The sequence below is a fragment of the Rhodnius prolixus genome, unplaced genomic scaffold (genome assembly GCF_049639745.1).
Source record: "Rhodnius prolixus isolate KJV_2025 unplaced genomic scaffold, Rpr scaffold_1, whole genome shotgun sequence".
Lineage (NCBI taxonomy): Eukaryota > Metazoa > Arthropoda > Insecta > Hemiptera > Reduviidae > Rhodnius > Rhodnius prolixus.
Window position 1 is genome coordinate 68142295 of NW_027411581.1, and position 23175 is coordinate 68165469.

Consider the following 23175-nt stretch of genomic DNA (forward strand, 5'->3'; position numbering starts at 1 on the left):
TTATTTGGGTGGGGCAAACTCCCCTCCTTATAAGGCAAAGCGTCGAGGCTTTTAAAGTGCAAATCTGTACAAAATCTCGATTCGAATGACACTTCATTCATGAAAATCGGTTCACGTGTCGATAATTTGAAACGATTGCTATTCTTCACCTAACAAGTGTAAGAGCAGATCGTCGCTTTACTGTTACGTAGAGGAGCTCTAACTCTATCATCCTACCAAATTTTATCAAAATCGGGCCATGATTTACAGAGTAATTAGTAATAATAATTTTGGAGGGGGCCTTACATTAATGGGGCTAACTCCTCCCCCATTTGATGTACAGCGTCGAGACCCCCAAAAGGCACATCTACATAAAATTCCAAATCGAATGATACCTCATTCATGAAAATCGGTTCGCGCGTTTAGGCGGTACGCGGTTTACAAAAAAGGTAACAACAACAACAACAACAACAACAACAACAACAACAACAACAACAACAACAACAATGATTGAAAATGCCGTTTTTGCTCATTTTCGGCAACTTTTTTCTCGAAACCTATTAGATCTGGATTGTTGCAAAAAAATTACAGTCATAAAGGAGGATTTGCCCTATATTATAAAGAAAATTTGGGAATTTTATCTTTTATAGAAAAAGAGAAAAAAATTGTCAAAGTTGGGTGTTTTTCAACGTTACGCTTTTTCGTGCAGTTTTTGACGATCAACCCTTATACAACTGTCCTACTGGACAGTTTTAATGACTAAACAATAAAACAGTGTTCGTTTATTTTATTTATCTGATCTGCAAATTACATTTTTTGGGACTTCCTCAAAATTCAAATACTGTTTGCCAAAATGTTTTACAAACAGTCTATTCTCCTGCCTGGACATCACATGTAGAGCCTGGACATCACATGTACGGGACATCACATTTAGACCCTGGACATCACATGTAGAGCCTGGACATCACATTTAGAACCTGAACATCACATGTAGAGCCTGGACATCACATGTAGAGCCTGGACATCACATTTAGAGCATAGGCGTGACATGTAGAGCCTAGGCGTGACATGTAGAGCCTAGGCGTGACATGTGAAGTCTAAATAATAAAATAAGGTTAAATTTTAATCGAATAATATACATATATACCTACATCGCGACCACTATTTTAGGCAATTTGTTGGATTTTATAAAATATACATAAAAATAAAAAGCAACTAACTGTTAGCTGACAGGAAGTATTGCAATCGTAATTTTTGGAATTGACTTTAAACAGGAAATCTACTTTTTAATAATACTTTGTCCGTTAAAATGTTTTCTCAACCTCACTGTGTACGTTCCGGGTGGGTGTGACAGAGCGACAGAGCGACAGAAACTAAAGGAATCGTCTATGTTTTCAGGCGGAGCTTAACGTCCAACTACCAATTAGGTGTCGGGCATTGGGTGGAATCTCATACTTTATTGTAAACAATTTTTCCTAACAAATAATAAGTAGTCATACGCGGGATTCGAACTGGAGATCTCTCACTTACAAAGCCATGCTTCATAACCACTAGACGAACAACCGTTTCCAGCAATCTAGCTTCATTGGGAGCCAGAAGAATTGCCCTTTTTGAGGCCCTAACCGCAGAAACAGGACCGTCATGTGAATGATTCACAGCTGCACCTCCTCCTGTATTTTTTCCCCACCTTCCTTTAACTAATCCCGTCAGACCAATCAATCAATCAATCAATCAGCCAGCTCCAATTGATGTTTACCCACATGGCCAGACCCAGCAATTTTATTTCCGGTCCATTGGTGTGCGCCCCTCCTATCTAACTATTGTGATAGTTGCCACTACTTTGTGTTTGTTGCCCCCGCTCCCGGGTTGTGATTGTTGTTACATAGTTTTGCTATTTCTAAACAAGGAACACGTGAACCGATTCTGGGTAGTAAACATGGCCTCATTTCAACTTCCGCTTCACCCCTATGTCATAGATTCGGTCCAGCAAGTATTATTGAGCAGATGTTTTCTCACACGTTTGTTTTGGTCGGATTCAACTTTCTTTACCTGTTAATCAATCATTTTCACTCACACGAACAGTGATTTTATTATAAATTAGTAGTTTTAAATGTACCTGTAATGTGGCTAAAATATTGTCCCTTTGTCACGGCGGAGTAACGGTGTACTCTCACCACTATCTCCGTCTATATAAATATTCAAATTTATTTCTGTAACTGTATCTCAAAATTTTGTTTACAGCGCAGTAATAGACCTGGAAATCCACATTTTGATGTTGTAATTATGTGATTATCGTTAATTTTATGATAAAACTTAGTTGGCTGGCAGGAGAATAACAATACTGAATATTAATATTAAATTTAAGTTGGCAACATTGTGAATACAGAATTGTTAAGGACAGCTGGATGTTCCCGTGATTGTATTGGGAGGACAACAGTTCCTCTATCAGGTTATGTAAGGAGTATAATTGAGCGTAACCTCCCCTCTCACCTGGAGCTCCAAGCGTACACTACCAGCGCTTACTTGATCTTAATCAAATATAATCTGTAACTGGGCTATATTTTTGCTTGTTAGAAGGGGGTCGCTACACTGGGCAAAACTTCACCTTCCCTTAGCGACCCGGAAGTAATTAACTTTCTAATACAATTTTCCCTCATTTATCTGTTTCGGCGGGTGTTACTCCCAGCATCCAATTACATCTCATCTTAGCTTCCTGGTCCTGAATTCACTGCTGCTGCTTCTTCTTCGTTCCCTCTACGGACTAGCGCAGGAGATTTTTTAGAATTGTTCAAGTTTTGGAAAGGTTTTTGTTGTTTTTTAAGTAAAGGAAATTATTTGCACTCTTCATGAAGGATATTGTAGGGTGGCCTTTGCTCCCGTCGTACCCGAGGGCACCAGACCTCGGAGTTCGGTAGGTCGGAACGGAACACAGTCTGACTGGAGTCGGAAATGTAAAATTACTAAAATTTTTCACTATTTAAGTATTATTGCGCTTAAAAGATGAAGAATAAGGTCGTCATCATGTTCAAATCTGCAGGTGATGTCACCAAGAAAAACCACCTAGTTCTGCAAAACTTACATTTCTAAATAATGAGTTAAGCATGCTTAGTTAGCTAAACGAGCAAGTGTACGAGATAAACAAGTTTTCATCCTGTGCTTTCTTTGTAATGTCATTTGCCGCTCCAGTAAGGAGTTGGGCTCTTACTCCTGCTAACTCCTCGTCAAATGGTAAGTCCTGATGATTATTCATTAATCAGTAAAAAATAATGTAATTAGTCATATTTAATTGTGAGAATCACGATAAGAAGAAGCTGTAGTTCCCCCTAAAGATTTCTTTTAAGGAATAAAACAGAAGTAATTGGAATTCAGAGTTTATTAGAGCCAGCGGGCGTCCCAGAGGTAATGGAGTACAGCGAGGGCGGCCCTGTTTAATATGTGTTACACACACCATTTAATTAGTCTCGCTCAAGTGGCAAGGCATAACTCAGCAGGGACTGTATGTAGCAAGCGAGGAGGCGTTTAGACGGGAATAGTTAGCGGTGGTGTTCGTGGTAAGATGTTGCGTGAAGTAAACTTTAAACCAGGAAGGAAGGTAGGAAGAAGATGATGAAGTCGTGGTAACAGGGATGTCCGGGTTACTTTAGGGAACAGCCCTCAGTGTTCCAGACCGGCTATTAATTGGGCCCTTCGGATCTATCTAGTCCTTGTCCGCTCGCGCGCATGCGTACCAGTTCCAGAAAGCGAAGAAACTGGGGTCACCTTAAGCCAGCAGCTGGTCAGCTAAACCTACTTATTCATAGAAATTCCTGTCTATGTCCTCTACTAACTAGATTCTACTTCTTGTTTCTTATTAAGGTCGTCCCTTTTACTCCCTCTAAGTGCGGATTATACAGGAAGTTAACTACTCAGTAGAGGTATCCTAAAGGCGCAGGAAAGATTTTTTTAGGGAATATTTGTGAGTGAAGAACAGAATACGACGAAACTGTGACCCAATTCTGGTCGGAAACTTGGGAATGGTCCACAGTAACATCGGCTGTGCCTAATCTGCTGTGATCAACTCAGTCTTCTCGCTCTCTCGAGCTGCAGACATCAGGAAATCAGGACCATTAGATGTTGTTTTCCCAAAAGAGGTGACCACTCAAAACCATCTAAATTACTTCATAGTATTGTTGATTTGATTGGACGATTTGATTCTGTTTTTCCCCAAAACTTGATACATTAAAGCTGATTATTTGGTGACAGGAATTTCCAACCTGTGTTAAGGTAATCTCTTCCAGGGAATCCCCGTCGGTGCTGTTGAAGCCCCTCATAGTCTTCTCTGATCCAGCAGATTATCTCCCCCGCCGCATAATGTTCCATTTCAGTGGTGTGGCCCTCTGTGAAATATTAATTAGAATTGGATAAATGCAAAGAATTTGAATTTGAAATAAATCTTTTTCACCACCGGAAGTACCACTTTTTGAATATTTATTTCGGAAGTGACGTCACTCATTTTCTTTAGGAACAACTACATTTTATTTATCCCCCTAAATAATTGATCAATCATGTTCCTGGGAGAGGAGCTGATTGTAATCATCGCTCCTTAAGTTCCACCTCAGCTTAATGGATCGTATTCCATTACCTTATTCCAAAGAAAACACTTGCTGAAAAGTGTGAATTTCCCTCAAATTTCTTTCAATTTCCCGAATTGCGCGTAAACCATTATAGCTGATTTCCTAAAGTTTTATTATACTTCCGGATAGCTAGCTAATGTTTGTTTTTTCGGAAAATTTGCTTTACCACCTACGCTGTGTTTGTGGAAATAAGTAACTATGTTGCAATGATCTTTCCGGAGCTTTGAAGCAAGGCTGTTTACCGGAAGTATGAATCTCTTAGACGAACGGTTTTCCTTACAAGTAGCTCTCCTCAAAGAGGTGATGCATTTTTTTTTTTGTTTTATAGTGAAAACTGTTTTAGGAGATGCTGGGATAATCTCTATTTCTGACGTAACAAAAACTCTTTTAACTGTTCGCTTAAGATTTTTTATAAGAATGAATTTAGGGTGGTTACCAAAATTAATATCATCAAATGAAAGGTCGCCCTAACACAGAAACAAAGAGCCTTTCAACAATACTCTACATCCATATGAAGCTTCTATGTCTTAGTACCCGGGTCTGTCATCAACAGAAAACATTAATAGAGCGACATAGAGAAGAATGACAGCAATAGAAGAGACGGAAGTAAATTACCAGTCTGTCTGCTCTATTTGTCCTGGGTTAGAGTTCTATTTACCAAGAGTGTGGGTGTGGGTAGGAGGAGAATTAGTAGGGCCGAAGGATTAGTGTCTCTCTCAGTCGTTCAGGCATGTCTGGGTGTATGTACAGGATGCGGAAGTAGAATATTGTTTGTGCGAGGAGTGGGAGGACTTTGGTCGGATTTGATGATATCCTGTGGGGTGGAGGGTAGCTCTACTTCTCTGCCACGAACTCCAGGAACTATACGTCATTGCCAAAAGCTGATGGTGAAAATTCTTAGTCTAACTGGGGACAGAACTGTGGGGACGATTCCGATTGAGATACTCGCATATAGTGTGATTGGGTTTCAATATTCTGTGAACTCCGGGGTGGCAGAAGCAGACAGGATCTGACAATAGAGGCTGGGGAATAGTCACTGCCCGCAAGCAACACCCTGTCTAAAATGTTTTACAGCCCCCAAATAAAGGGGACAATTAAGTATTTAATCCAATAGTGTGGCAGGCTGCAGCCTCACCTTCCTCTCGCCGTGATGATGACGTAACTGGCCTCCAATATGTTGCTATTAAGTTGGTTGTACTGGCTATGGAGGGGATCTCAAAGCTTGCTAGAGGGGAGTGGGGAGGAGACCTTATATTGGCCTGGGGTCGCTATGTGTTGTTGTGAGCTTTACGGCAAACATGCACCCCTCTTCCTCCGGCTCATTCTCTCACCCTTATTTACGTCTGCTTGGATGGACACCAAAAGGACTTCAGAAACTCTGTCCTCATATATCGCATATAATACTTGGCACCAGCTGTAAACTCAGCCCAATAGGTAAAACTCTGTATACTGGCCAACTTTGTTCTGTTCAAACAATTATGTTAATTTTTTTTTTGTTCGCTTTGTTCTGGAATCTTTACTAGAACTAATCTTCCGTATCTCTGTTTCGTGTTCACATTTATTGCAAGAAGTAGTTACTTCAGAGTTAGCGCTGCCATATCCGCTGGTAGCCGATAATTCACCAAGTAATTAATGCAGTCATTTAAAATTTATACAGTATTAAGTTTTCAGGAAACACACGTTTTCAGTTTATTGAGTGAAAAGAACCAGTGGTTTCTAGTGAATGTGTGAAGAGGAAGTAAGATCTGCAGTTTTATGTTTTACGTCAAACTACTAAATTAGTTTTTGTAAACTTCGTCAATATGAACCAGGGCTTTCAAAAATAAGAAAAAAGCTCAAACTTTACGTTTGGAGACCCCGTCTACAACTTAAGCGTTGGTAATATTCCCTAATTGGAATTTACAATCTTCTGGGAACACCCATGGCAGTTTCTAACTTCTCTTCGAAAGTTTAGTTAGTTGAGAACATTGATTGGGATTGAACATTGATTTTTGAATCAATTTTTTCAAATAGAATTGGTAGTTTAATGTGTAAGCACTACACAGAACTCTAAATTTAGTATGGGGGCGGAGCTCGAAGCACGATGAAAACTCAATTAGAAAACTGGAAACGATGGCAATAATTTCTGGTTTCAGGGGTAAGAAAACGTAAAAATGGATAATTTGGAGGAAGAACATTGAGATCTGCAGAAAGGAAGTCTTGAGACTATTGTTCCCTGTTTCTCGCTGGTCTTAATTTTCCGCTAGAAGGGATTTCCCACGGGGAAAACTGCGGTGTACCAGGATTTCCAAACTCAAACAGTGTGTCTGTTTGATCTGTCAGATCTCCAGCTGACGGACAATTTAATGGCATTTTTTTTTTCTTCTTTTCTCGCTTACTTCAGTTTTAGCCAGGGTCTCCTCTAAGATCGGCTAAAGTCTGAGGAAATAGTCGAGAAAACTAGGGTGAGTAGTTTTCTCGCAGCGACAGAGATTTACAGCGCTGTCTGGTGAAGGAATCCCATTAGAGTAGAACATCCCACGCTTGCCCCGATTCCCAGTTCCAGCAAACATGTCTGTCACATCCCAAATACTGGGCTAGTACGTATGTCCGGTCAGTGTGTGTTCTTGCGCCCGGCCATAGCGACAAAGTTTCAAGTTCCTCTTGTTTTGGCCACAAGTATAAACATGTTAGGAGGTTATGAGTGTGTAGTGCCGTATATTTAAAGGTTTTTTTCCAAGTGGGCGAGGGGATTTATCTTATTTAGTCCAGGCTTAAGAGGCGCTATTTCTGTTCCCTCGGGTGTTCGTGTATTCCCATTTGCCTGTTAAAGAAAACCCTTCTAACCTCCTCCCTTAACCGAGATGGAACTCTCTTACAAGATAAACTTTCATTCCCTCCAACATGCAACTGAAACAGCGCTGAGGTTATATAACCTAAGCCAGTGTTACCAACCTAATATATCTTAATTCTCTCGTTTATATTACTTTCTCTTCTTAATACTGTTTCCCAAAATCAGACTTTTAAATTCTCCTCAAATTCTGTATTCCTGAAACATTGTCAGTTATTTAATAATGGTTAAACATTGAGTCAAATTTTAAAATTTCATAATCATTAAAAGAATATGTTTTGAGGTCGCCTCAACACGTAAAAAATAATATAGTTTAAACCGGATGTTAATCTCTTCTCTAATGGGCGATTTGAGTAAATTGTACAACTATAACACTTTGGGTAATATTTACCGGAGAAAGTATGACTCTACAGAACGGCTTTTCTAAATTTTCTGTAATTGTCGAAGGTCTAAACGTTGGCATATAACTCACGTTTTGGGCTTATCGCTTTGGTTTCAAACTTTTTTTTTTTTCTCGAAAATATGGAGTTCAGATGGTTCTAGGGGAGCTGGTCCTTCATCTTATTTTTTTTTTTTTTTTTTTTTTTTTTTTTTTGCGCATCAACAGCTGAGGTTATTAGCGCCCGGAGCTTTTTCCAGTGCACTGCCGGCCTCCGGACAGTGTTCTCTCTTTACAGACAACACTGACCATCACCGGACAGTGAGCTGTAAGAAGCTCCTAGGAAGAGAAAATCTAAGGGTCAGCTGCTGGATTCGAACCCGGGACCTCCGCGTGGGAGTTCATCTTATTAAATCGTGAAACAAATATAATATTTACTTTAACTCTCTAGTAATTAGAAAATTCCACATTTATAGTAAATTTAATTACATAGATGGAGAATATAGTGCTTAGAGCAGATCTTTTACAATGATTCTGTTCAAAACAATGTAATATAACTATCTGGTTGCCTTTATTGTGCCCTTGCCTCTTAAGGGCACAACATCAGTCTGTACGATCGTAATACTTCCTTGTTCAAGGGGTAAGAGTTACCACCAGGACTGCATTCTTTATTACACCTAGTGTCCTCTTTTAGCTCGCCAGTGCTAACTGTATCTGCATCAGATCTCCACCCTGAGAGCACCTCAGTTAAATGTATTCAACTCACGATACCATCTGTAATTCTCTCTCCAGACCATTGTCCACCTTTATTGCGCTCAGTTTTCCTTTTCTCCATTTCTAGATCCCATTTATCCCGTTATTGTTGGACACCTACCGGACGTACCCCTCTCACATAAAACATGGAGCTTTATCTCCAGTAAAAAAAAAAAAAAAAAAAAAAAAAAAACGCACACAGTACTTTAACAAAAGAACCAGTTTAATTGAGATACTAACCTGGTTTTCAGTACGCCATCTTGCTGTCCAACACACTCTTCATGATCACAACCTGTCTCTGCAGGAAATTAGAGATGACCACAATGTGATAGCCGGACAGCATCTTTTTCAGTTTGTATCTCTTTTTTACTAACCACTATTTTTATTTATTTACTTATTTCTTGTACCTTTTCTTCGTTGCGATAAGGATCACAATGGTGACAGTTGATGCTGGAAATAGAGAGAGAGAATACGAAATTGTTGCGGAGCGAGAGGGGGTGATCTTCATGTTGCCTTAAATTCTCGTTTATGTTTGTTTTTACACCTGTTCTAATTTGAGTGGCTCTTGTTTGATAGTGATCTGGGTACGGCTCTAGAATGGATAATGTTTCTTCTGTGAACATGTTGAAGTTATGATGAAGGGATCTGCCTCTTCGATCTGCTTCTTCGATCTGCTTCCACGTGGATCGCTCAGACTTTCGCTTTTCAGTGTTCATCGTAAAAAACGGTCCCCTTATGAAAAAGGGATTTCTTTTAATTTTTGGCTTCCGGTCTGGAAATATTTATCGCTGCATCACTCGGAAAATCGTGGATACTTTATGGTCGATATTTTGCTTGGAAGCCTGCAAAGGACCCGGAAATTACCACTCTACTTCATCGATTTTTTACAATTTCGTGACTAACGATTCTCTTTAACCCTGGTACACTTCTTGCGTTCGTAATCGAAATTAAATTTGTAAAAATTTTTTTTTTAGTTTTATTTGAAATGTTTTCACAGAGAAATTCATCCAACGGGGGTGGCAGAGGGGGTTGTAGGGGGTAGAAGAGACTTTTTGAGCAAGGTAAAGTTTAATTTGCTTACATCCTGTGCCTTCTCTGGCTCGGTAAGGAGCGATCTGGTCATATTGATTCCTTTTGAGTCCGTAAAAATGGTGATTCCCTGAACAGGAAGTACATTACACTTTTTGGGCCTTTCAGTGGAGAAGCTTACCATTCCCCTTTTTTACAAGTGCCCTTTAATAGAATTTCCATAGAGGTAAATATCGAAGGTCTCCATGAGCAGAGGATATCCTGGTTGAAAACCAATCTTTGGACTCATTTTCAAGAAAATCACAAAATCGGGACAAATCTTCCAAATGACGTATTACTTCCGGTGTAGAGTTTTAGGCAGCTCAGCTATACACTGTTTATGAGCTGGACTGTACACATACTGAGCTCGTTGCCTAAACACCGCTTTTCCGGACTCCAGCGAACTCATAACGAATACTTCCGGTGAAAACTAGATATTGTCATAAATTTGACACAGTCGCAATACTCTCTCCAAGTGAGAAGAGCGATGATTTCACCAGTTACCGTGGAAACCGCATGCCATCAACAGACAGGGCCTGGGCTGAGTGTCGATCCCAAGGGAAATATGCCTGCTTACAAGAAGGTGGAATACAGTTCACAATGTAGACGCTGTACGCATTGTGATCACGATCATGGGCGAGGAGTTTGCAATGACTCGATTTGCCGAAGTACCATCACGTACAGATTCACGTCTACGAGTCCGCACGTGGGCCGCACCTTGTTTTGTTCCTGATCTTCATAACGAAACAACATTGTCAATTCTGCGCCAGCATTATCCAAATTATTATACTTAATCCAACGTTAGGCGGCCTTGCCTCTATTCTACTCAGGAGAATTAATGGCCAGGAAGTGTCAGGAGAATTAACTACTACATTCATTTGGTTAGCACGCTGAATAATTATATATTCCGGCACGTGCGGACACTACTGAGGCGCCCTAACTTCTAAGATGCTGCAAAGATCCAGTAAATGATAGTTCCACTGCCTCCTAGGTAGGATTGTGTAGTGTTTAAATGTGAATAACGTGTAGAAAAGTTTAAATTTAAAAAAAGGAACAGCCCACCGGAAGTACCTCTTTGCTTTTTTAATTTTTTGCCAACGATTTTGTCTAAACTTGATGTAGCCAATGCAAACCAGTTTATTCTATAATTTGCACTTAAATCATTTATTCGAAAAATTGGCTGTGCGGAAGTGCCACATTGATAATTTCATGTTTCTGTTTGTCAATTAAATTTTTTTACGCACATTGTGTTGACCGTTGTGAGCGTGAACGCCAAAATTTCTTTAGTTATTTTATTAGGAAAACAGAAATTAGATCAGTAAAAGTTGTTGCTAAATTTCAAACTACACTTTCATGTCTCATACCAATACTGTGAATGATCCGAGCTCCTGATTGATCATGATTACAGACTTTAACGATACTTGGGATACTTGGTTATTGTAACCTAACCTATCTTTTGTGAGTATTTGGGGAGCTAGCAGAGCAGAGCTCACTTTTAGTGAGTATTGGGTTTCTTGGAAGCTTTGGCAGCCATATTGTTTTTAGCGGTGGGACGGGATGAGGGTTGTGTGAAGACGATAAATAACCTTCTGTAAGAGAGATAACCAGTCTGTTATCTCCTGTTCTATATATTACCACATCGTATCCGCACTTACAAACACAGATACAGGCACCGTAACTAGAGGGGGTTGACAACCAGTTTCACTGGTAGTACCACCCCCTTCCCTCATTTTGATAAGATTTGGAGTTTTTATTTGTGTTGCATTGGTGTGCGTTATCAGCCGTGTGGCCGCAAGAAACCTTTCCACACCACATGTACCCGCTTTCTTTGGCCTTCACACACAGACACACATATCTATCCTACCCTCTCTCCTCCACTGTTTTGGCAGAATAAAGGGAAGCGACCAGAAGACTCATGTCCAGATACAGCCAGATCAGGAATTCTTTCCCAAATTGGGAGGGAAAGGATGAGGAATTGTATATTTCCTTCAAACTCCGAATCCTCATTACCGAATCCTCACTCTGCTGAAATCGTAGCGTTCTTCCGTACGGTTCCAAAAAGAAATCTTAGAGGCGAAAGTTTTAGAGGCAGTTCGAGAAAATCTAAGAAAAGTCACAATCGATTGCGTAAAGTGGCACTTTTCGTTGAGGAATACACAATCTCGGAATTCCCTAATCCTAACAGGATAACATTCAAGTGATTACGTCGTACTTAGAGGGATAACCAGTTTCTTGGGAGGGCAAATAAGTAAAGTAATTGCCTATTTTTTCAGGCGGGCTTTACGTCCAACTACCAATTAGGTGCCGTGGACGGAGGCGACTAGCAAACATACTTAACTGTAAATTTCTCATATTAACCATTAAATAAAATCCAAGGCCTAGAGACCGGGGGAATCGAACCCACTAAACCAACAACACATCTTAGCTTTACAGGTCTCGCCTCTAACCGCTCGACTACCGTGGCGCCTTGGGAGGGCAGCTATGCAACCAACATTCCAAATCTAAAGGAAATCTGAAACCGGAAGTGTTATTCTACTGAACCTTTCTGTGCCTTTAAAATGGACACTATTCTAGATAAAGTTGATGTTTCAATAAAATTTTATTGCGCAAACTGCGGGGTGACGTAAAGTCGTGCGAGTGTTCACAAGAGGTTATTTTTAATATTAAGAGTTGAGAAGGCGATGGAAAGCTAGAGATGGGCCATATCAAGATATATATTTCCAGTAAAGGATGTCTGATTTCTTGAATCGTTTTTTGGAGTAAAACGGTCTTGCTTACCGTTTGCTTTGTTTTAGTTGCCAGATCAGATCGAGTTAGAATAAATGGAGCTGCAGATCCTTGTAACCAGCAGACAGTAACCCTCGCCATCCCCCTAAGAGGTCCTTTAGAGTCCTTCCTTACACTGAGCAAGATGATAATACTTACGATATGTTCCTGTCCAGCGAGTAGATAGGATCTTTGCAATGACCTGGGGGGGGATTGGTAGCACTGATAGCTGTGGGGAAAAGAAGTTTGCAAAAGTTTCTCTGTTTGTGCTGGGTGAAGAGCATCACTGCATCCATCCCGGTGATTTCCTTCCTTCCCCCCGCCTCAGAGTAATTTAAGCTCGGATTTTTAACATCACAACCTGGGCATTACAGTTGTCACGTGGTCCAATACATCGAGGGAAATAAATCTGTTACAGCTGACTGTGTTATCTATTTGGCTCTGCCGCCGATAACAGGAAACTAGTTTCCATTCTGTTACCCCTTCTTGTATCCCACTTTGGCGTTTCCTGGAAGGATCATGGTCTGGAGAAGTACTTCACTATCTACTTACAGAAATTTTTAGTCCTTAGTTTCTACCTTCATTGTGCGCATCGCTTGTTCATTATTTTTACTCCAAAACTACTTAAGTACTGCGAACATGTCCAAAGTTCAAAATTTAGAGTTCGCGATACTGAAAAAGTTGGCCTTAAATAAATGTCATTTAATCATACACTCCAGCAGATTTTGAAGTGTCGCCGGAAATTACGCCTTAAGGAACGAAAAAGAGGATTCTACGAATTGGGTTGTGTTACTAATTTCAAATTAGTATATTATTAGGGGTAAGAAAAATGGCGGAATGGAGTTGGTCCATGGTTTTGTGACCGTTTGGATGGAGGCTACTGGGGTGTAGGAAATTTTAATTTCCAAAGATTGTATATATGTAATTCTTTTTGGTTATTTTGATAAATTTAAATTTAGTGTTTTATTAAAATAAATGTAACCATATGATATGGAGGGTTAGAAAAAAGTCACCTGGAAAGAAAAAAAATTGAACAAGATCTATAAACTACAAAAAGAAAAAAAGGGAGTCGAGTTTTGGTCACCAGAGAGGTCAGTCAAGGTTTGGCTAGCGGAAGAACCAGTCTGAGACAGCGAACTGACATTTCTGAGTCTTGCTTATTCCCCAGATCCAAGAAGGGACCAAGGAGAGAATTCCCGAAAGGGGCTGCGAAGGAAAGGCTGGTCAGTCGAAGAAAGGAGTAAACACTCTTCCATTTATTTATTCGGCTAATCTATAGAATAGCGCCCCGGGGGCGTGGCCTGTTTATGTTTAGGGGGTGGGAAGTACAGCGCACCTACCGGGGAAAAGTTAAACTACTTCCCGCCAATGAACTGTTTCGGATTGTGCGAATTTCGTAACGCTTATGTTTCGCACGCATGCGCAGTACACTTACTGCCTAGCAACTGCTTCCTGTTTAATGTATTAATAGTTCCCGCGAGTGCACTGTGTGTGACCTGAGGTGCCGTTTTTTTGTAACTTTATGAGTATGAGCGTTTTAAATTGGCAGTTTTTTTTTTAAATTAAAGCATGAGTGTAGTGTGAATGAGGTTGGAGTAATGAATGTTATAAAATTTTGTATGGATGTTGGTTTGATCAGTAGGAGATATGTATGTCCGAAGTGTGGATGAGAAATGAAAATAGTTAAAAAAAATAGTGTGATTGATAAGTATGTTTGGAGGTGCCGAGGCTATTCGACCCCGCCAAGTATACCCTCCTCAGGAAAAGGACTCCACAGAATAAGGTAAATTTCTTTTGTGTTGTTCTGTGTAATTATTGTAATGAATCTTGTGACACAAATTAAAAAATTGAGGGTGATTAGGTAGGTTAGGAGAAGGGAAAAAAAAATCAGGGGGTGTGGGGGGCGAAGCCCCCCATTAAGAAATAAAGAAATAATTCGAAGTGATTCTGATTCGCTGTTACCATATAACCCGCTAGATTTAAGTGTAAATATAAAATAAAGAAATAGTTTTATATTTATATTTGAATATGGCGGGTTCTATAGTAACAGCGAATCAGAATCACTTCGAATTAGGCCACGCCTCTGGGGAGCTATTCTAAAGATTTACCATTTATTCTACTTTATTTAGTGTGTGAACTGTTGGTGAACCTTATTTAAGCAATAACTTTTATTAATTTTGTTTGTAAGTTCATCCTTGTGGTAATTATTGAATATAAGGCCTAATTTGTATCGTAATCTTTTGGTTATTTTTGTTTTTGGTTTTATTTCTATTCGGATTGGGTTTCGACGTATACCCCCCCCCCCACATACGGGAAAAAAAACGGCGTGGCGCTCAATTTTTTGGGGGGTTTTGTCTTTTTTTTCCTCCACCCACCCCCTTCTCCACTGATTGCTGGCGACACTCATACTTTACGTTCTCGCCCTAAAGAGTGCGTAGCAGTTGCGTATTTGATACTTAACTCAAAAACGAGAGAGAGTTCAATTTTGGTCTTAGGAATCGGCGCTCCCACAGGACCTCTGGTAATAAACTTTGGTTCAAAATCCGATGATGACATATTCAATTTTTCAATTGTTCGGATTTTTTTTTTTTTTTTTTTTGGAAGTTCAATGATTTTGTTGAAACATGGCGCGCTCGCTCTACACCCCATGAGATTTAGAATTTTAATTTAAAACATTTCCTAAAGGCATTAGTAATAGCAATCCAACCAAATTCCAAATTCGATTAATTTTATCGAGTTTTGCACCCAAAATCGATACAAATCTCCAGATACGTAAAATCGTTTGGGTGTTCGCTCAAGATTAGTCCAGTAAGAGGAAGTCGGGAGAGTCACAGATTGTTTGGTAAATACGGCCTATTAATGGAGAAACTGGACCAAGTTGAGCCCAGGTACTTGGAGCAGTGTGATTAGCAGCGCTCCTTGAACACCTTGTGTTAGCGATCTGGTATAAAGGAATGTGTCGGCTGCACCTGTGTCCGCACGCAGCGCTGCAGTCGGCTCCCAAAGCTAACCTCGCCGCCTTTCTACACCCATCTTTAGGAGCTCATCTGTTTAAGTCGTCTTGACTGTGTGTGTGTGTGTGTGAAGGAAACCAGTTTGTTTGTTCTTATCCTCTGCTTGTCTTTGTTGTAGTGTCGAGTGTAACACCTCACAGAACTGGCCTCACCGATTCACACCTTTCTCTGCATGTAGTATTCCCCAACTTTTACTTGCCGCTAGTCTATTGAAGTGCGTCTGTGTTAGAGGATATGGTCCTGGTGGACCCCCTCCGTCCCGCTGGACCTCCCCCCCCCCTGCTCCTCTTCAATCGCACCCCCATCCACACTCCTTTTATTTCAGACATTAATTTCTTGGGCCCCCCTCTCTATCCTTAATTCTCAGACTTTCCTTCTTACATCCTGTGTACTTTTCTTATTTGGATTTCCCTTTTTGTTTAATGTAAAAATTAACATCCCGGTTTACAGGTTCTACATGGTTTAAGCATTAACAAGGTTATTGTCATGCATTCCCAGCTGGAAGAACTTCTAAGGGAGGTCATAATTTATACTTACAACTAAAGTTCTCGTAATTTGTGCAGCATATGCCTTTTTGTAGAACCTTTTCAGTTTTTTATTAATTTTTAGAAACTATCTAAGTAATATCTGGGGTGATTGAATTTAGCACCAAGGAGTAGTTATCTACTGGAACTCCTCTGTGAGGAGTTAAGAATCGCCCTGGATTTCAGTTGTTGGAGGAGGAAATGCTGTGCAATGCAATGGCTTGAAGGCCTCAGTAAGATGACAGTCCAGCTTCCTGTCTGCGGCTACAGGTAGATAAGTGCTAGCAGCTGATTAGGGAATATCTAAGTGACGGGTTATGCTACAGGTAAGCAACTTCTACGGGGCAGGAAATGTTGGCTGTAGTACAGGAATTCAGTAGCTTTGTCTGGCTATCCAGGATCCATCCTTTCTCCTCACCCGGAAGCGGGGCTCTTTCGTACCCAACAAGACTCGATTAGGAGACGATTCACTAGCAGAAATGTCCTTCCAGAAATCAGCATAATAGACAGGTTTTTAAAAATCACAAGTGTCAGTCGACCTCAAGTAAACTAGCCGAAAGCATTAGGTTGTATCCTTCAGTAGTATACGTCGTGCTCGGTGTTCTGGGTCTTCAAAGCAAGTGGCTTTGGTCAGGGCTGTATTGGAGTGTTGAACTTTTCTAAAGGAAAACAAATCGTTGCAAAATAGTTTTTGAGGAAATCCTAAACAAATAGAGAAATCGGCGCATTAAAGCAGCACTTCCGCTTGGCGGTTTTATTCAAAAACCAGTCACTAGAGCTCCCTAGTGGCCGCTTTTGAAACTCTCAGCGATTTTTCGCTTTTGAGTTATGCGGAAATGCACACAAACACAGACAAACTTTTGGAAAAACTATTCTTCCGTTCTCAGGAGTTCTCAGCTCGGTTACATCCGGTGAGAACTTAAAATAGGAAATCAACGCGATCAGCTGTAGAATTAGTGAAAGCTAATAAATTTGATAACTCTTAGTGGCTATTAAATTTAAATATTGCTGGCTGCAGTAAAACTAACTTCTGTTCTGCCGGAAGAGAAAAATTGCAGAATAATAAAATGAGATTATCTGCACTGCAATGGGGAGCGCTGAATTTCCCAGGGGAGCCACTCACCCCCACCCCTACCCCTTGACCTCTTCTATTCATCCTCTCTTAAAATAAATTAAATTTAAAATTAGATTCGTAAACTGAAATAAAGTCTGGCCGGAAATATTTATTTATAGACCAATAGGTCTCTTCTGTTTCTGGTCGGTCTCTTTCTCTCTGTTTTTAACCAGCAAGTCAGTGGTAAACCAAAAAAGGTTTTGGTTTAAATCAACCCTCCGGCAGGACCATTTCTGTGTAATTTCGAGTTTACTGACTGTTCAGTGGTAGTAAGAATAAAATAGGTTTTTGAGATTTCGAAGGAAAAGCACAGAAGGGAAGGAGGTTTAGAGTAGGGGGGGAAGAGGAAGTCGTGAGAGCATGTCACACCAGTTGTTTTGGCGACTTCCTCAGGTTATTGCAGCTGGGAAGGTATAAATAATTTTAATGAATTGTATTCTGTGTATGTTATTCAATTCAATTTGATTAAAGCTGCGACATAAAACTGCTTCCACTAAGATGCATGCTGGCTCGTTTGATCGAGCATGGTAAGCAGATAGTTCTGCTATTCGCTGATAACCACCAATTGATAACTTTATAGTTTGTTCTTAGAAAGGAAACACGACACAGACTTAAGACCGAGATCGCTATCTCTTCTTCAGCTTTACAAGTTCTGCACTCGTATGTTCTTTTTTCTTTTTTTTTAATGTTTATAACCTTCGTAGTTTATAACCTCACCACATCCAGTTTCACCAATGTCACTGCAGAATATGTATAATGCTTATCAGCTGATTCTTCAATCTAAGATACGATTCTATCAGCTGTTCTTTTTTTGTCTTCTTCTTTTGTAAACTCACACCCAACTGTGATCTATATTTGGTTGAATTTATTGTGCGTGTATTTTGCCCGTATTTCAAAGGAATTGTTACTGAAACTTGAAACTTGGTATTTCCTTTAGGCAATACCATCGCTTAAGGTTTGGGCTGATACCCGTCAAACTGAAGGACGGGTTTTACTGATACGAATTTCCAGTTTTTCATGTTTTCCTTTCAACTTCCTGTACTGCTTACCGTATAAAGACTATTACTTTGGAACATGTTCTATCACGTATTGTTTGGAAAACTGACACGTCATTTCCGCTTCTTCATAATTTATTATTTCACCAACTGGTGCATTAACGATAAATTAAACCTAAATGGAACCTTACAATCCCAATATATTTGTGTGGCTAAACCATTACGTTTCGTTTTTTGAAAAATTTTCGTAATTTTAGTAGAGTAATAATTAGTGTGGAGCAAGCCTTATTTGTGTTCACTTTTGTCTGGTAAATGGACCCAGAGATAAAGTTGGTGTTAGACAGCTGACTTCTTCCGCTATGTAGATTGAACTTCCGTTCAGATAGTCTCGAGTACAAGAAGAAGGATATCTTCTGCTTCTGGACAACATGTTAAATTTTCCAAATTATCAATTGCTTTCTTTATCTGGAGTATATGCTGGTTCATGGCCAACTGCCTTGACCGCTGAAGACCAAGTCTGCAGAAAGACATGAGTCGATCGAACGGTTCAAACATGAACTTTATCTTCATGTATAACAGGATAACAGAGTTTGCTTCCTTCTTGAAGAGCTAAGGGGAAAATGGACAGGATAGACATTTTTTCTGGACTTTCCCAAACTAAAAGGATTGAGTATCTGGAGGCAGGACAGCTCGGGCACTCCAACAACCACTCGACAGACTTCCTGAGCACCTACAAGAGAAGCTCCACTTGTAAGGGTCTGGAGTTATTCCGAGGGCCGCTAGTATACTAATGCCAGCTTTTCCCCGTTGCTATGACGCAAGTTTAGCTCTATTTTACTCCACTACGTCATTCTTTCACTCGGCGACTTCTATTAAACTCCTGGTAGAGCAGGACTTATCATTGAAGTTGCGAAAGTGTACACTTTGTTGAGAAACATGATTTTGACCATTTTCCGCCTCTTCTTCTTTAAAAAATAAGACATTCCAACTGGAAAAGAAATAAATTTGCAACGGGAGTAATATTTGTTTGAATAGGTTTTGTAGTTTGTAGTTATTTTTTAGAGAATGGTTGCCTTGATTTTCTTGAAATTTGGTAATCGCACTCAATACGTACTGGTAGTCTGCTACTTTCGTATTGGCTGGAAACTGTAAACGGCGTTCTTAGGGAGGAGGGGGATGAAATTAAGCTCTCCTCAGGGTTCTTTCACCGGTGCGATGAGATAAGTGTAATCTAATGGGAAGAATATCGGTCCACCGTAAGTGATACTGCACGGAACGGCTTCTTCTAGTTTCCTCAAACTATTATTCTCTGTACAGGACACCATTCGAACTTGGACATGACGTAGGAGGCCTATAATTTTGGTTGAGACTTTTCTCCAGAATACATTGATTTTAGTCAGGGGTGACGTCAGAGCTGTGACGTCAACACTCCTAAAGAGAATTGTAAAATATCCAGACTAAATCATTTCTTTCGCTCTCCTTTTGTAAAAGTAGTATTTTAATCGTGTTTTAGTCAATGTTTGTCTGTCCGTCTGTCAAAATTGTATTCTATTTGATTATTGTGTATTTGTGAGAAGCTGGTGAAGGCAATGAGCACTATTTGTGTCCCCACTCCAGCGCTGCTACGCGGGAAGGTTAGTTCCGATGAGAAATATAATAAGTTATGAATTAAGGCCAAAGAAAGAAGCACGCTACTTCGTCACGATGTACTTGTTGCGCCCCCCCGCAAGACCAAAAGACAAGAGATAACACACGCACCCCACGACAAGAACAAAAAAAATTGTAAATAGTTAATTTTGGGTAGTTTAGGATTTCAATTATGTGAAGGTAAGACGTGTAACAGTTAGATAACCTTTCCTAGTTGTTTATAGTCGGTTCTCATGCCATGCCAGCTGTTATTCTCTAGAAGTCAGCGCTTCTCTTTTATTTCTTTTATCATTTTGCATCTATCGATATGGCATTTGTATAAATAGATTTTCAGGTTACAGTTTTTTTTGGGGGTCCATTTTACGCGGAAGTTTCACTATTTAATGGGTTTACTTGACCAAATTTCCCACCATTCTCAATGGTTGTTGCATCCACCGAAAGAATGGACCATCAAGTTCTTCTTTATCAAATCCTGCTATTTCCGGCGACTTCTTCATCGACGTTTTCTTATCATAATTATAGTAATCGAGCGAATTATTGATTTGGATCAAGTACCTCAAAATTGAAAACTTTTACAAAGTCTAAATTTGACATTTAGCTTAGATCATGCCACAGAAAGGTTTCGACCAATCAGAAGTAATTTTTTTTTTTTTAAATCGGCTTTCAGTAAGCCTGAGTAGTTACATCTGAGTCGATTTTAAACATTTATTAGGAACAGCTACCGTGGCAATTTATGGGATGGGACTTTTGGGAGAGTGGGGTTTTAAGCATTCCTCCGTAGGGCGACTAGTTTTTATTTCACTGTCTTGTAGTTTAAGGGTCAAATGCGGTACCAAATTCCTAAATCAGAAGGAAATCAGCCGGAAGGAAGCGCCTCTTTTCCTACTTTGAGACAGAGTTGGGCAAAAATTTAATCAATTAAAAAACAATTGAATTAAACCGAAATTTAATTTAAATCATGATTAAAATTAAAAAATTTAATCGGCCAAAATTAGTTGATTAAAATTAAATTCACTTTTAATTTAATAGCAATTTAATCAATTAAAATTTTTAATCAGAACTAAAAATTAAGATTAAAATTAAAATTAAATAATCAGAATTTTAATTGATTGAATTAAATTACAGATTTAGTTTTAATCACTTTGGACGATTAAATTTTTTAATTTAATCAAAATTTGAGAGATTAAATTTTTAAAACCAAACATTGCCAATGGTTAAACCAGAATCGGTCCGATGCATATTTATTCCGCCTAGCTGGTGCCTCTTGTCTATCAATATTATCACTTTTCCAAACTTGGCACCTTCATTCTACCAGTCTGGCGTCTCATCTATACCATGTTGGTGACTCTCAAGACTTACATAGGAAAACCTTACACTCACATTTAACCATGTTTACCACTCACTAGACTTAGATAGGACCACCTTACACTCACATTTAACCATGTTGGCGACTCACTAGACTTAGATAGGACCACATTACACTCACATTTCACCATGTTTACCACTCATTAGACTTAGATAGGACCACCATACACTCACATTTAACCATGTTTACCACTCACTAGACTTAGATAAGACCACCTTACACTCACATTTAACCATGTTAGTGACTCTCAAGACTTATATGGGACCACCTTACACTCACATTTCACCATGTTTACCACTCATTAGACTTAGATAGGACCACCTTACACAAACATTTAACTATCTTAAGCACTCACTACACTTAGATAGGACCACCTTACACTCACATTTCACCATGTTTACCACTCACTAGACTTTATATCTTCTAAAATTATAGATCTGTGCACAAAATAACTGTAGTTTGTAATTGAGAAAAACAAAGTGTATAAGAGATAAAAATTCCATACCAATTCGTGGTTCACAGTGGGAGATATAGAACGGCCATAATTTTACAGAATTTCATGACCCAAAAAATTTTCAACCCTTTATATCTTCTACATTTATAGATCTGTGCACAAAATAACTATAGTTTTTCATTGAGAAAAACAAAGTGTATAAGAGATAAAAATTCCATACCAATTCGTGGTTCACAGTGGGGGATATAGAACGGCCATAATTTTACAGAATTTCATGACCCAAAAAATTTTCAACCCTTTATATCTTCTACATTTATAGATCTGTGCACAAAATAACTATAGTTTTTAATTGAGAAAAACAAAGTGTATAAGAGATAAAAATTCCATACCAATTCGTGGTTCACAGTGGGAGATATAAAACGACCATAATTTTACAGAATTTCATGACCCAAAACATTTTCAACCCTTTATATCGTCTACATTTATAGATCTGTGCACAAAATAACTATAGTTTTTAATTGAGAAAAACAAAGTGTACAAGAGATAAAAATTCCATACCAATTCGTGGTTCACAGTGGGAGATATAGAACGGCCATAATTTTACAGAATTTCATGACCCAAAAAATTTTCAACCCTTTATATCTTCTACATTTATAGATCTGTGCACAAAATAACTATAGTTTATAATTGAGAAAAACAAAGTGTATAAGAGATAAAAATTCCATACCAATTCGTGGTTCACAGTGGGAGATATAGAACGGCCATAATTTTACAGAATTTCATGACCCAAAAAATTTTCAACCCTTTATATCTTCTACATTTATAGATCTGTGCACAAAATAATTATAGTTTTTAATTGAGAAAAACAAAGTGTATAAGTGATAACAATTCCATACCAATTCGTGGTTCACAGTGGGAGATATAGAACGGCCATAATTTTACAGAATTTGATGACCCAAAAAATTTTCAACCCTTTATATCTTCTACATTTATAGATCTGTGCACAAAATAACTATAGTTTTTCATTGAGAAAAACAAAGTGTATAAAAGATAAAAATTCCATACCAATTCGTGGTTCACAGTGGGGGATATAGAACGGCCATAATTTTACAGAATTTCATGACCCAAAAAATTTTCAACCCTTTATATCTTCTACATTTATAGATCTGTGCACAAAATAACTATAGTTTTTAATTGAGAAAAACAAAGTGTATAAGAGATAAAAATTCCATACCAATTCGTGGTTCACAGTGGGAGATATAGAACGGCCATAATTTTACAGAATTTCATGACCCAAAAAATTTTCAACCCTTTATATCTTCTACATTTATAGATCTGTGCACAAAATAACTATAGTTTTTAATTGAGAAAAACAAAGTGTATAAGAGATAAAAATTCCATACCAATTCGTGGTTCACAGTGGGAGATATAGAACGGCCATAATTTTACAGAATTTCATGACCCAAAAAAGGTTCAACCCTTTATATCTTCTACATTTATAGATCTGTGCACAAAATAATTATAGTTTTTAATTGAGAAAAACAAAGTGTATAAGTGATAACAATTCCATACCAATTCGTGGTTCACAGTGGGAGATATAGAACGGCCATAATTTTACAGAATTTCATGACCCAAAAAATTTTCAACCCTTTATATCTTCTACATTTATAGAT

General features: G+C 38.9%; 1 protein-coding gene and 1 long non-coding RNA gene across 3 annotated transcripts in view; one reads left to right on the forward strand and one right to left on the reverse strand.

Annotated features, from left to right (window-relative positions):
• Positions 1 to 23175, forward strand: part of LOC141446294 (netrin-3-like) — a 200108-nt gene that overhangs the window by 93384 nt on the left and 83549 nt on the right. The gene's annotated exons all lie outside the window — the stretch shown is intronic.
• Positions 762 to 13346, reverse strand: LOC141446301 (uncharacterized). 2 transcript variants are annotated; one of them, XR_012453619.1, is made up of 6 exons: positions 12548 to 13346; positions 8795 to 9396; positions 7527 to 7620; positions 4233 to 4355; positions 2096 to 2233; positions 762 to 1076 (listed from the first exon to the last, which is right to left on the reverse strand). It is a non-coding gene; the product is annotated as an uncharacterized lncRNA (long non-coding RNA). The 2 variants fall into 2 exon arrangements; XR_012453618.1 differs by lacking the exon at positions 12548 to 13346 and having other exon boundaries at positions 8795 to 9642.